Source organism: Cheilinus undulatus, linkage group 19 (genome assembly GCF_018320785.1).
Source record: "Cheilinus undulatus linkage group 19, ASM1832078v1, whole genome shotgun sequence".
NCBI classification, from domain to species: Eukaryota; Metazoa; Chordata; class Actinopteri; order Labriformes; family Labridae; genus Cheilinus; species Cheilinus undulatus.
The window spans coordinates 584693-598819 of NC_054883.1; the positions used below are offsets into that span (position 1 = coordinate 584693).

The 14127-nt window shown below is 38.9% G+C and overlaps 1 protein-coding gene across 6 annotated transcripts in view; it reads right to left on the bottom strand.

Annotated features, from left to right (window-relative positions):
- LOC121527731 (receptor-type tyrosine-protein phosphatase mu-like) overlaps positions 1–14127 on the bottom strand; it is a 262989-nt gene that overhangs the window by 207021 nt on the left and 41841 nt on the right. The window lies entirely within an intron of this gene.

A 14127-nucleotide genomic window follows, 5' to 3' on the forward strand; every position in this document is an offset into this window, starting at 1 on the left:
CTCTGTAAATATAGGCCTTTCTCTTTCTATATCTATAGCTGAAGTCTGTTAGTATTGGCCTATATCTACTGTATATCTTCTGTAAATTTCAGTCTATATCTTCTGTAAATATTAGCCTTTATCTACTGTAAATATTTTCCTATATCTTCTGTAAATATCGGCCTATATCTTCTGTTAATATTAGCCTATATCTTCTGTAAATATCTGCCTATATCTTCTGTAAATATAGGCCTTTATATTCTGTAAATATCGGCCTATATCTTCTGTAAATATAGGCCTTTATGCTCTGTAAATATAAGCCTATATCTTCTGTAAATATAGGCCTTTATCTTCTGTAGGTATCGGCTTTTATCTTCTGTAAATACCGGCCTTTATCTTCTGTAAATATCAGCCTATATCTTCTGTAAATATTAGCCTATATCTTCTGTAAATTTCAGCCTATATCTTCTGTAAATATTAGCCTTTATCTACTGTAAATATTTTCCTATATCTTCTGTAAATATCGGCCTATATCTTCTGTTAATATTAGCCTATATCTTCTGTAAATATAGGCCTTTATGTTCTGTAAATATCGGCCTATATCTTCTGTAAATATAAGCCTTTATGCTCTGTAAATATTAGCCTATATCTTCTGTAAATATAGGCCTTTATCTTCTGTAAGTATGGGCTTTTATCTTCTGTGAATACCGGCCCTTATCTTCTGTAAATATCGGCCTATATCTTATGTAAATAGCCTATATCTACTGTAAATATCGGCCTATATCTTATGTAAATAGCCTATATCTTCTGTAAATATAGGCCTTTATCTTCTGTAAGTATGGGCTTTTATCTTCTGTGAATACCGGCCCTTATCTTCTGTAAATATCGGCCTATATCTTATGTAAATAGCCTATATCTACTGTAAATATCGGCCTATATCTTCTGTAAATATCAGCCTTTATCTTCTGTAAATATCAGCCTTTATCTTCTGTAAATATCAGCCTATATCTTCTATTAATATTAGCCTATATCTACTGTAAATATCGGCCTATATCTTCTGTAAATATAGGCCTTTATCCTCTGTAAATATAGGCCTTTCTCTTTCTATATCTATAGCTGAAGTCTGTTTCGTTGTTTATTCTTATTCCTTTAACTCTAAAGCAGATTTTCAGGACTGAAGCTTTATTTCTAAAATACATTGTTATATATTGGTATCAGCTTAGATGAATATGGAGATACACACATGGACAAAATTGTTGGCACCCTTCTGTTAATGAAAGAAAAATCCACAATGGTCACATACATAACTTGAATCTGACAAAAGTGATAAGCAATAAAAATTCAATGAAAATTCACCAATCAAAATCAGACATTGCTTTTGAATTGTGGTTTAACAGAATTATTTTAAAAAACAAACTCATGAAACAGGCCTGGACAAAAATGATGGTACCCTTAACTCAATATCTTGCTGCACCTCTCAGCAGGTATTCTGGCCCACTCCTCATGAGCAAACTGCTCCAGTTGTCTCAGGTTTGAAGGGTTTCTTCTCCAGATGGCATGTTTCAGCTCCTTCCACAGATGTTCAGTAGGATTTAGATCAGGGCTCATAGAAGGCCACTTCAGAATAGTCCAGTGTTTTGCTCTTAGCCATTCTTGGGTGTTTTTAGCTGTGTGTTTTGGGTCATTATCCTGTTGCAAGACCCATGACCTGCGACTGAGACCAAGCTTTCTGACACTTGGCTTCACATTTCTCTCTAGAATACCTTGATAGTCTTGAGATTTCATTGTACCCTGCACAGATTCAAGACACCCTGTGCCAGATGCAGCAAAGCAGCCCCAGAACATAACAGAGCCTCCTCCATGTTTCACAGTAGGGACAGTCTTCTTTTCTTGGTATGCTTCATTTTTGCGTCTGGGAACATAGAGCTGATGTGCCTTGCCAAAAAGTTCCAGTTTTGTCTGGTCTGTCCATAGGACATTCTCCCAGAAGCTTTGTGGCTTGTCAACATGCAGTTTGGCAAATTCCAGTCTGGCTTTTTTATGATTTGTTTTCAACAGTGGTGTCCTCCTTGGTCGTCTCCATGAAGTCCACTTTGGCTCAAACAACAACGGATGGTGCGATCTGACACTGATGTACCTTGACCTTGGAGTTGACCTTTAATGTCTTTGGAGGTTGTTCTGGGCTCTTTTGTTACCGTTCGTATTATCTGTCTCTTCGATTTGTCATCAATTTTCCTCCTGCGGCCACGTCCAGGGAGGTTGGCTACAGTCCCGTGGATCTTAAATTTCTGAATAATATGTGCAACTGTAGTCACAGGAACATCAAGCTGCTTGGAGATGGTCTTATAGCCTTTACCTTTAACATGCTTGTCTATCATTTTCTTTCTAATCTCCTGAGACAACTCTCTCCTTGGCTTCCTCTGGTCCATGTTTAGTGTGGTACACACCATGTCACCAAACAGCACAGTGACTACTTGTCACCCTTTAAATAGGCCGACTGACTGATTACAAGTTTGTAGACACCTGTGATGCTAATTAGAGGACACACCTTGGTTGAACATGTCCCTATGGTCACATTATTTTACATCTTTTCTAGGGGTACCATCATTTTTGTCCAGGCCTGTTTCATGAGTTTGTTTGTTTTTTTAATGCGGTTCACAGTTCAAAAGCAATGTCTGATTTTCATTGGTTAATTTTCATTTCATTTTTATTTATTATCACTTTTGTCAGATTCAAGTTATTTCTGTGACCATTGCGGGTTTTTCTTTCATTAACTGAGGGGTACCAACTATTTTGTCCACGTGTGTAGTGATATGTTGGATGTAGGCTAAAGTTTATTATCGTGCATCCCTGGCATAAATGGATATCAGCCAAAAATATTTGCAGAGTATTGTCACTCTGGATTTGGGTAAAAACCCAGAATCAGCATCCGTATAAAACCCTGGGAATGTGCTGTGAATCAGGATCAGTTTGGGTGGATTCTGGATCAGATCCTATCATACTGACAGACTGACACCCCTGGTACCCTCCTGTGCGAAAAAGTCAACCAACCCAGTGGTGACATCACGGCGGCGACATCTGCTTCCTTTATTTAGTCCTGAAGTACACAGTCACACAGACACGGTGTCTGTTAGTCAGCTGCTGGGTGGAGCTGCACTCATCTTCTTTAAAACTCTTCCTCCCTTTTCATCTCCCTCTCTCCCTCTCTCTCCCTGTGTAAGCCGTGCTCACTCGCCCTCGCTCTCTCTGAAGTATGTCGGTCTGAATGAAACCATCTGGTCCTGATTAGGAAAATGACTCTGTGGTTTTCTCTGTAATGCTCCTCCTCGCCCTCCTCCTCCTCTCATCTCCGTGGAGCTGCTCGCTCTCTCTCCGTTTATTCGCTCACTCTGAGCTTCGCCTCGTTGGTCCTGGGAGTGTTAAATAAAGTTTATTCAAGGTACGAGGAGGGCCCAGACGTTTGTTTATGGAGATATGGAGAGGAGGCACAGAAGGCCGTGTTTCATTAGCAGAGAGACGGTTAGAAACCACATGTAAAACTTTTTATCTGAGTGGAGTCTGAAGTGTGAAATCTTAAGCTAAACATCCATGTTTCTAGGTCTATAATCTACTCCAACATTCCTCTATATAAGTCTGAAATCATGACTCGTGCATTCATCTTTGGGTCTAAAAGTGAAACTCAAACACTGCTCTCCTGGTCCTGAACTGGTCCCGTGTTCGGGGTTGTGTTCCTGCGTGTAGAACCAGGGCTGAAGCTGCTGATGTGATGAAATTAAACGTCTCCCTCTCACACAGAGACTCTTCTTGTTTGGGATGAGCGTCCGCGGGGCGAGCAGCTGAATGTTAACGACGCTCGAACACAGCGAGGATACGTCGACTGAGCGGCTGACTCATGTTTTACACGAGTGTCAGAAAAACCACAGAGCGGCTCCTTCGACACGGACCGAGAGAAGAAACACGAAGAAGGAGGAGGAGAGGAAAAAGTGAGGAGGAGAAAGAGAAAACGGGGTCAGCAAAACTCGATGAATATGAGAGTGAATGACGAACAATAAAAGACAAACATGTCCTGGTAAAAGAAGGGCTCTGACTAAAAATGAACCAAAACATCTGCAGAGAAAATGAAACAGCAGCATGTGGATGAAAACTACTCATCTTGATTTCATCTGGAGGAAAGGTTAAAAAACTGCAAATATCTCAACAGAACACTGCAAAGAAGGGGACAAAAAAACACTGTCATTTAAGCAGGAAAACAAGATGCAAGAGGTCCTGGTCCTGGTCCAGATCATCACACTACCACCACCATGTCTGACTGCTGGTCTGATGTTCCTGTGATGAAATGCTGAGTTAGTCTGACTCCAGATGGAACGGGAAAGTTCACCTTGTGTCAAATCAGTCTTGGGGATCATCAGGATGTTTTTAGTCAAATGTGAGACGAACCTTTGTGTTCTATTTGGCTCTTAGAGTCATTTTGGAAGGCCAGCCCCTCCTGGTAAGGTTCACCCCTCCTGTATTTACCAACAGTCCTTCCCTCTTGTCCTTTGTTGGCAACTTTCATGAAAGTTTTACAAAGTTTGCCAACATTGGAATATTTTTTGGGTAAAAATAGGGGGAAAAAAGCCCCAACGTCCCCAGCTTCACCAACATTCCATCCTCTGCATTTGATGATGTCATCAAAGCTTTCAAAACTTTCCAAATTTTAACTTTCATGATGATGTCATCAAATCTTTTAATGTTCCATCTCTGCCTTTCATGATGATGTCATCAAATCTTTTAATGTTCCATCTCTGCCTTTCATGATGATGTCACCAAATCTTTTAATGTTCCATCTCTGCCTTTCATGATGATGTCATCAAATCTTTTAATGTTCCATCTCTGCCTTTCATGATGATGTCATCAAAACTTTTAATGTTCCATCTCTGCCTTTCATGATGATGTCATCAAATCTTTTAATGTTCCATCTCTGCCTTTCATGATGATGTCATCAAATCTTTTAATGTTCCATCTCTGCCTTTCATGATGATGTCACCAAATCTTTTAATGTTCCATCTCTGCCTTTCATGATGATGTCATCAAAACTTTTAATGTTCCATCTCTGCCTTTCATGATGATGTCATCAAATCTTTTAATGTTCCATCCCTGCCTTTCATGATGATGTCACCAAATCTGTACGGATTTTTGCATTTACTCAGGGCATCAATATTAAAATAAGTTTGATGATCTGAAACACTGAAGAGTGACATGTGTGCAGAAAATAAGAACTCAAGAAAGGGGACTTTACTTTTCCACTGCTCTGTACCAGGACGCTGTTACTCCAGATACCACGCTTCTTATTTTGCTTTAGGAAGAGTCGTTTAGTGTGATTAACAGAAGATTAAGCTGATGTTGTAGAGATCAGATGAGAAAGTGTGCAGACTGTCCCTTTAATCCTCCTGATCACTAACGCACACCTGCAGACTGGACGCCGGGATTACACGCCATCATTAAGTCGAGACGCTGTCACACGCTGACCCCCACACACACACACACACCCACCCACCCACCCACACACACACATACACACACACACACACGTTTATCCCTGACCCTCATTGTTGTGCGTCACACTCCATCGGGAAGCCGTCGTTTCCTTCCCGTCTTTGTCCCTCAGACCCCGCCCCCCTCCTTCAGACACCAATTAACAGAGTGTAACCAGGCTGATCTAATGTGTGTGTTATTATCTGCTGCCACACACCAGCAGTCCCGTTAGCATGCTAAGAACCTCCAAAAAAAAAAAAAAAAAAACAAGAGGTGATTGGACAAGAGCGGACAGGCCGCAATGGTGACACGAGCAACTCCCAGCAGCACCCGGGGCAGTGTGTGTGTGCACCCATGATTGTAAGTGACAGTAGACACACACACGCTGTGACAGACAGCAGAGAGCCACGGTGAGAGTGGTGGCATTTAGCTGGTGACATAAAACACACTAAACACACTAAACACACAAAAAACACAATAAACACCCTAAATACACACTAAACACACAAAAATAACACACTAAATCCACACTAAACACACAAAAAAACACACTAAATCCACACTAAACACACAAAAAAACACACTAAATCCACACTAAACACACAAAAATACGCAAAAATAACACACTAAATCCACACTAAACACGCAAAAATAACACACTAAATCGTCACTAAACACACAAAAATACGCAAAAATAACACACTAAATCCACACTAAACACACAAAAATAACACACTAAATCCACACTAAACACACAAAAAAACACACTAAATCGTCACTAAACACACAAAAAACACAATAAACACCCTAAATACACACTAAACACACAAAAAAACACAATAAACACCCTAAATACACACTAAACACACAAAAAAACACAATAAACACCCTAAATACACACTAAACACACAAAAAAACACACAAAATATACACTAAACACACATAAAAACACACTAAATCCACACTAAACACACAAAAAAACACACTAAATCCACACTAAACACACAAAAAAACACACTAAATACACAAAGAAACACACTAAATCCACACTAAACACACAAAAAAACACACTAAATCCACACTAAACACACAAAAAAACACACTAAATACACAAAGAAACACACTAAATCCACACTAAACACACAAAAAAACACACTAAAAACAAACTAAACATGCAAAAAAATACTCTAGACACGCAAAAATACACACTAAATACACACCAAACACGCAAAAATACACAAAAAACACACTAAGTACACACTGAACACGCAAAAATAAGCAAAAAACACACTAAAAACAAACTAAAGACGCAAAAAAATACACTCGACACACAAAAATACACACTAAATACACACGAAACGCACAAAAATACACATTAAACACACAAAAATACACACCAAACATACGAAACACAAAAATACAAAAAAAAAAAAACAGTAAATACACACAAAAAAACACACTAAACACACAAAATTACACACTAAGGATGTAAAGGGTTAAGACAGAGGAAAGGAATGAAGGATGTAAGGGGTTAGGACAGAGGAGAGGAATGAAGGATGTAAGGGGTTAGGACAGAGGAGAGGAATGAAGGATGTAAGGGGTTAGGACAGAGGAGAGGAGCGCTCACTCGGTCTCAGAGGTCTAAAAACAGAAACTCTGATTAGAGACAAAGTTCAGCTCCTGACTCCACCCAGCACACACTAACTCTGCTCTGGTGTTAATGTGTGTATTTGTGTGTTAGTGAAGGTATGTGGAGTGTGTTTACTCTGTGTGTGTGGTAGTGTGTGTGTAAACTGTGATCTCCAGTAGGAACAGTAACTGGGTGCTAACAGCATTAGCGTTAGCACAGCGAGCTAACTGGCCTCAGGCTAAACATGAATAATGCAGCAGTCAGCCCAATGCCTCTGGGTCTGTGTGTACTAGTGGTGTGTATCTGTGTGGTGTGTATTAGTGGTGTGTATCAGTGTGGTGTGTATTAGTGGTGTGTATCAGTGTGGTGTGTACTAGTGGTGTGTATCTGTGTGGTGTGTATTAGTGGTGTGTATCAGTGTGGTGTGTACTAGTGGTGTGTATCAGTGTGGTGTGTACTAGTGGTGTGTATCAGTGTGGTGTGTATTAGTGGTGTGTATCTGTGTGGTGTGTACTAGTGGTGTGTATCAGTGTGGTGTGTACTAGTGGTGTGTATCAGTGTGGTGTGTACTAGTGGTGTGTATCTGTGTGGTGTGTATTAGTGGTGTGTATCAGTGTGGTGTGTATTAGTGGTGTGTATCTGTGTGGTGTGTACTAGTGGTGTGTAACAGTGTGGTGTGTACTAGTGGTGTGTATCAGTGTGGTGTGTATTAGTGGTGTGTATCAGTGTGGCATGTATCTGGGTGGTGTGTATCAGTGTGGTGTGTATTAGTGGTGTGTATCAGTGTGGTGTGTATTAGTGGTGTGTATCAGTGTGGTGTGGATCAGTGTGGTGTGTATTAGTGGTGTGTATCAGTGTGGTGTGTATTAGTGGTGTGTATCAGTGTGGTGTGGATCAGTGTGGTGTGTATTAGTGGTGTGTATCAGTGTGGTGTGTATTAGTGGTGTGGATCAGTGTATTAGTGGTGTGTATCTGTGTAGTGTGTGTTGTGAATCTGTGAGTGTTGCGTTGCTCTCAGTGTTATCAGCCATCCTGGAGGCTGTCTATATGACAGTATTAGAATAATATGCTAATTACTAATAATTACCCTGTAATATACACACTCCCATTATCTCAGTCTACCCTAACCCCCCCACCCTCCACCCCTCCCTCTGGGCTCCTGCTCCTCCTGGCAAGGACGAGGATGGGAAGAAGAGGGGGAGGAACCCTGCAGGACAGAACACGTCTGCAGCGACATTTCAGCTGAAAACATCCCGATGAGCTGCTGAACGCCGACTCACAAACAACTACAGAGGAACACAACAACACACACAACAACACACCACCCTTCTGAGCTGACGTGACCCTCAGGAGAACATTCCAGGAAACCAAAGTCTCAGAGTCCAGGATTCATTAAAGAGAGATTCAGAGAGACAAGTAGAAACACCCAGGAACTTTTTATAGTGGGAAAATTACAGCAAGAGACAACAGAGAAACACGAGAAGGAACTACTGTTGATAAAAGGAGCACCAGGAACATGACAGGAACTCAGAATCATGACAAGCAGACCCAAAACTACTACAAAGACACACAAAACTACTACAAAGACACACGAAACTACTACAAAGACACACAAAACTACTGCAAAGACACACGAAACTACTACAGACATGCAAAACTACTACAAAGACACACGAAACTACTACAGACATGCAAAACTACTACAAAGACATGCAAAACTACTACAAAGACATGCAAAACTACTACAAAGACACACGAAACTACTACAAAGACATGCAAAACTACTACAAAGACACACGAAACTACTACAAAGACACACAAAACTACTACAGACATGCAAAACTACTACAAAGACACACGAAACTACTACAGACATGCAAAACTACTACAAAGACATGCAAAACTACTACAAAGACATGCAAAACTACTACAAAGACACACGAAACTACTACAAAGACATGCAAAACTACTACAAAGACACACGAAACTACTACAAAGACACACGAAACTACTACAAAGACACACAAAACTACTGCAAAGACACACGAAACTACTACAGACATGCAAAACTACTACAAAGACACACGAAACTACTACAGACATGCAAAACTACTACAGACATGCAAAACTACTACAAAGACATGCAAAACTACTACAAAGACATGCAAAACTACTACAAAGACAGATGAAACTACTACAAAGACACACAAAACTACTACAAAGACACACGAAACTACTACAGACATGCAAAACTACTACAAAGACACACGAAACTACTACAGACATGTAAAACTACTACAAAGACATGCAAAACTACTACAAAGACATGCAAAACTACTACAAAGACACACGAAACTACTACAGACATGCAATACTACTACAAAGACATGCAAAACTGCTACAAAGACACACGAAACTACTACAAAGACATGCAAAACTACTACAAAGACACACGAAACTACTACAAAGACCTGCAAAACTACTACAAAGACATGCAAAACTACTACAAAGACAAATAAAACTACTACAAAGACAAACGAAACTACTACAAAGACCTGCAAAACTACTACAAAGACACACAAAACTACTACAAAAAGATGCAAAACTACTACAAAAAGATGCAAAACTACTACAAAGACATAAAAAACTACTACAAAGACACACAAAACTACTACAAAGTGATGCAAAACTACTACAAAGACACGTAACTACTACAAAGACATGCAAAACTACTACAGACACACAGAACTACTACAAAGACATACAAAACTACTACAAAGACACAAAACTACTACAAAGACACACGAAACTACTACAGACATGCAAAACTACTACAAAGACACAAAACTACTGCAAAGACATGCAAAACTCTTACAGAGACACACAAAACTACTACAAAGAGATGCAAAACTACTACAAAGACACGCAAAAACTACTACAAAGACAAGTAAAACTACTACAAAGACACACAAAACTACTACAAGTACAAAAACCTACTACAAAGAGATAAAAAACTACTACAAAGACATGCAAAACTACTACAAAGACATGCAAAACTACTACAAAGACCTGCAAAACTACTACAAAGACACATAAAACTACTACAGACATATGCAAAACTACTACAAAGACACACAAAACTACTACAAAGACACAAAACTACTGCAAAGACACACAAAACTATAAAGACATGCAAAACTACTACAAAGACATGCAAAACTACTACAAAGACACACAAAACTACTACAGACACACAAAACTACTACAAAGACATGCAAAACTACTACAAAGACACAAAACTACTACAGACACACAAAACTACTACAAAGACACAAAACTACTACAAAGACACACGAAACTACTACAGACATGCAAAACTACTACAAAGACATGTAAAGCTACTACAGACATGCAAAACTACTACAAAGACACAAGACTACTGCAAAGACATGCAAAACTACTACAAAGAGAAAGACATAGAACCATAACAAGGGGACAGACAATGACTACAAGTAGACATACAAACAGCCTTATAGAGTCAAATTGCTTGAGCAAGGTAACTGGAACATCACAGAAAACACACACAAAAAAAAAAACAAAGGAAAGGAGGGATTAGACTGAAGAAATATCCAGATTTTGACCGGATTGCATCTTCACAGACCATCGTCAAACATCAGGCCCCAACTTTAAAGCCAGATGATAATAAGCTAGGTGATAGCGAGAAGAGATTCAACCATGAGGATGCAAAACAAGACAGAGATGCAACGGACCCATCTATCACAATGATTAGCAAAGTTTTGTCAAGGAAACAAAACAACAAGAAAGGATGAGATGCAGAGTGACGATAAAGATGCAAAACAATAGGATAACAAATAACAAAAATATCAAAACGGACCAAAATAAAGGCAAACCACAAAGAAAGAAAAAACAGAGTAACAAAGAGAAGGAACAAATGGTGAATGAGACAAAACGAAAACAGAGAAACCTTTGAAAAGACCTTAAATAAGTCTGTAACAGTGGAAGACTGAACACTTCAATCAAACAACCAAACATCGACCCGGTAAGGTCAGCAGGAGTCACTCATCTGCTCCATGTCTAAAATCCTCAGTCACACCTGACCAGGTAGTAAACTCCCCTGACCCACAGCGTTCTGTCAGCTGATGTTTATAAGTGTTCTGCAGGCGTTCTCACTCATTTTGACGCTCGGACTGAAGTGGGGCCATCGGCGGCTGCGGGGCGAGTTAATGTGTGAGTGTGGATGGCCAGCGGAGGTGTGAGTGTTTCCGTGTGTCCGCTGTCCGTCCTCATCAGTCACACCATCAACTCATCACCCAGAGGACACCAGCTGTCAGCCCGCCTTTATGCCCCCCTTCAGCCCCGAGTCCACCATCAACCACGCCACGGCAGTCAGGGACGGACAACATGGACAACGCTCTGTTGACACTTCTCTGCTGACCACATGTAGGAAACTCAATGTCCCATAATGCTCTGCATGTTAAACAGAGAACTGCAGGGACAGTTTGAGTCTAACTTTGTTAACAGCAGCAGAGATTCATATAAAAACAGAAAGTATTTAATATTCATCCCTGATTCAGGCTCCTGAAATCCTGCAAACACTTCTACAGTCAGTGGCAGGAGGAAGGGTGATATTTGGAAGACTACCAGGTGTTGAAGGAATGTTCTACCTTCTGTCTTTGAAGATGATGTCATCCTTTAACATCTGTAAGAATTCTACCTCTCTTTGAAGATGATGTCATCCTTTAATGTCTATAAGAATTCTACCTCTCTTTGAAGATGATGTAATCCTTTAATGTTTGTAAGAATTCTACCTGTCTTTGAAGATGATGTCATCCTTTAACGTCTGTAAGAATTCTACCTCTCTTTGAAGATGATGTCATCCTTTAATGTCTGTAAGAATTCTACCTCTCTTTGAAGATGATGTCATCCTTTAATGTCTGTAAGAATTCTACCTCTCTTTGAAGATGATGTCATCCTTTAATGTCTATAAGAATTCTACCTCTCTTTGAAGATGATGTAATCCTTTAATGTTTGTAAGAATTCTACCTGTCTTTGAAGATGATGTCATCCTTTAATGTCTGTAAGAATTCTACCTCTCTTTGAAGATGATGTAATCCTTTAATGTTTGTAAGAATTCTACCTGTCTTTGAAGATGATGTAATCCTTTAATGTCTGTAAGAATTCTACCTCTCTTTGAAGATGATGTAATCCTTTAATGTTTGTAAGAATTCTACCTGTCTTTGAAGATGATGTCATCCTTTAATGTCTGTAAGAATTCTACCTCTCTTTGAAGATGATGTCATCCTTTAATGTCTATAAGAATTCTACCTCTCTTTGAAGATGATGTAATCCTTTAATGTTTGTAAGAATTCTACCTGTCTTTGAAGATGATGTCATCCTTTAATGTCTGTAAGAATTCTACCTCTCTTTGAAGATGATGTAATCCTTTAATGTTTGTAAGAATTCTACCTGTCTTTGAAGATGATGTAATCCTTTAATGTCTGTAAGAATTCTACCTCTCTTTGAAGATGATGTCATCCTTTAATGTCTGTAAGAATTCTACCTCTGTCTTTGAAGATGATGCCATCCTTTAACGTCTGTAAGAATTCTACCTCTGTCTTTGAAGATGATGTCATCCTTTAATGTCTATAAAAATTCTACCTCTGTCTTTGAAGATGATGTCATCCTTTAATGTCTATAAGAATTCTACCTCTGTCTTTGAAGATGATGTCATCCTTTAATGTCTATAAGAATTCTACCTCTTTCTTTGAAGATGATGTCATCCTTTAATGTCTATAAAAATTCTACCTCTGTCTTTGAAGATGATGTCATCCTTTAATGTCTGTAAGAATTCTACCTCTGTCTTTGAAGATGATGTCATCCTTTAATGTCTGTAAAAACTCTACCTGTCTTTGAAGATGATGTCATCCTTTAATGTCTGTAAAAACTCTACCTCTGTCTTTGAAGATGATGTCATCCTTTAATGTCTATAAGAATTCTACCTCTCTTTGAAGATGATGTCATCCTTTAATGTCTATAAGAATTCTACCTCTCTTTGAAGATGATGTCATCCTTTAATGTCTATAAGAATTCTACCTCTGTCTTTGAAGATGATGTCATCCTTTAATGTCTATAAGAATTCTACCTCTCTTTGAAGATGATGTCATCCTTTAATGTCTGTAAGAATTCTACCTCTGTCTTTGAAGATGATGTCATCCTTTAATGTCTGTAAGAATTCTACCTCTCTTTGAAGATGATGTCATCCTTTAATGTCTGTAAGAATTCTACCTCTCTTTGAAGATGATGTCATCCTTTAATGTCTGTAAGAATTCTACCTCTGTCTTTGAAGATGATGTCATCCTTTAATGTCTGTAAAAACTCTACCTCTGTCTTTGAAGATGATGTCATCCTTTAATGTCTGTAAGAATTCTACCTCTCTTTGAAGATGATGTCATCCTTTAATGTCTATAAGAATTCTACCTGTCTTTGAAGATGATGTCATCCTTTAATGTCTATAAGAATTCTACCACTGTCTTTGAAGATGATGTCATCCTTTAATGTCTGTAAGAATACTACCTCTCTTTGAAGATGATGTAATCCTTTGAAGTCTGTAAGAACTTTACCTCTGTCTTTGAAGATGATGTCATCCTTTAATGTCTGTAAGAATTATACCTGTCTTTGCAGATGATGCCATCCTTTAATGTCTATAAGAATTCTACCTCTGTCTTTGAAGATGATGTCATCCTTTAATGTCTATAAGAATTCTACCTCTTTCTTTGAAGATGATGTCATCCTTTAATGTCTGTACGAATTCTACCTCTGTCTTTGAAGATGACGTCTCCTTTAATGTCTATAAAAATTCTACCTCTGTCTTTGAATATGTCATCCTTTAATGTCTGTAAGAATTCTACCTCTGTCTTTGAAGATGATGTCATCCTTTAATGTCTGTAAAAACTCTACCTCTCTTTGAAGATGATGTCATCCTT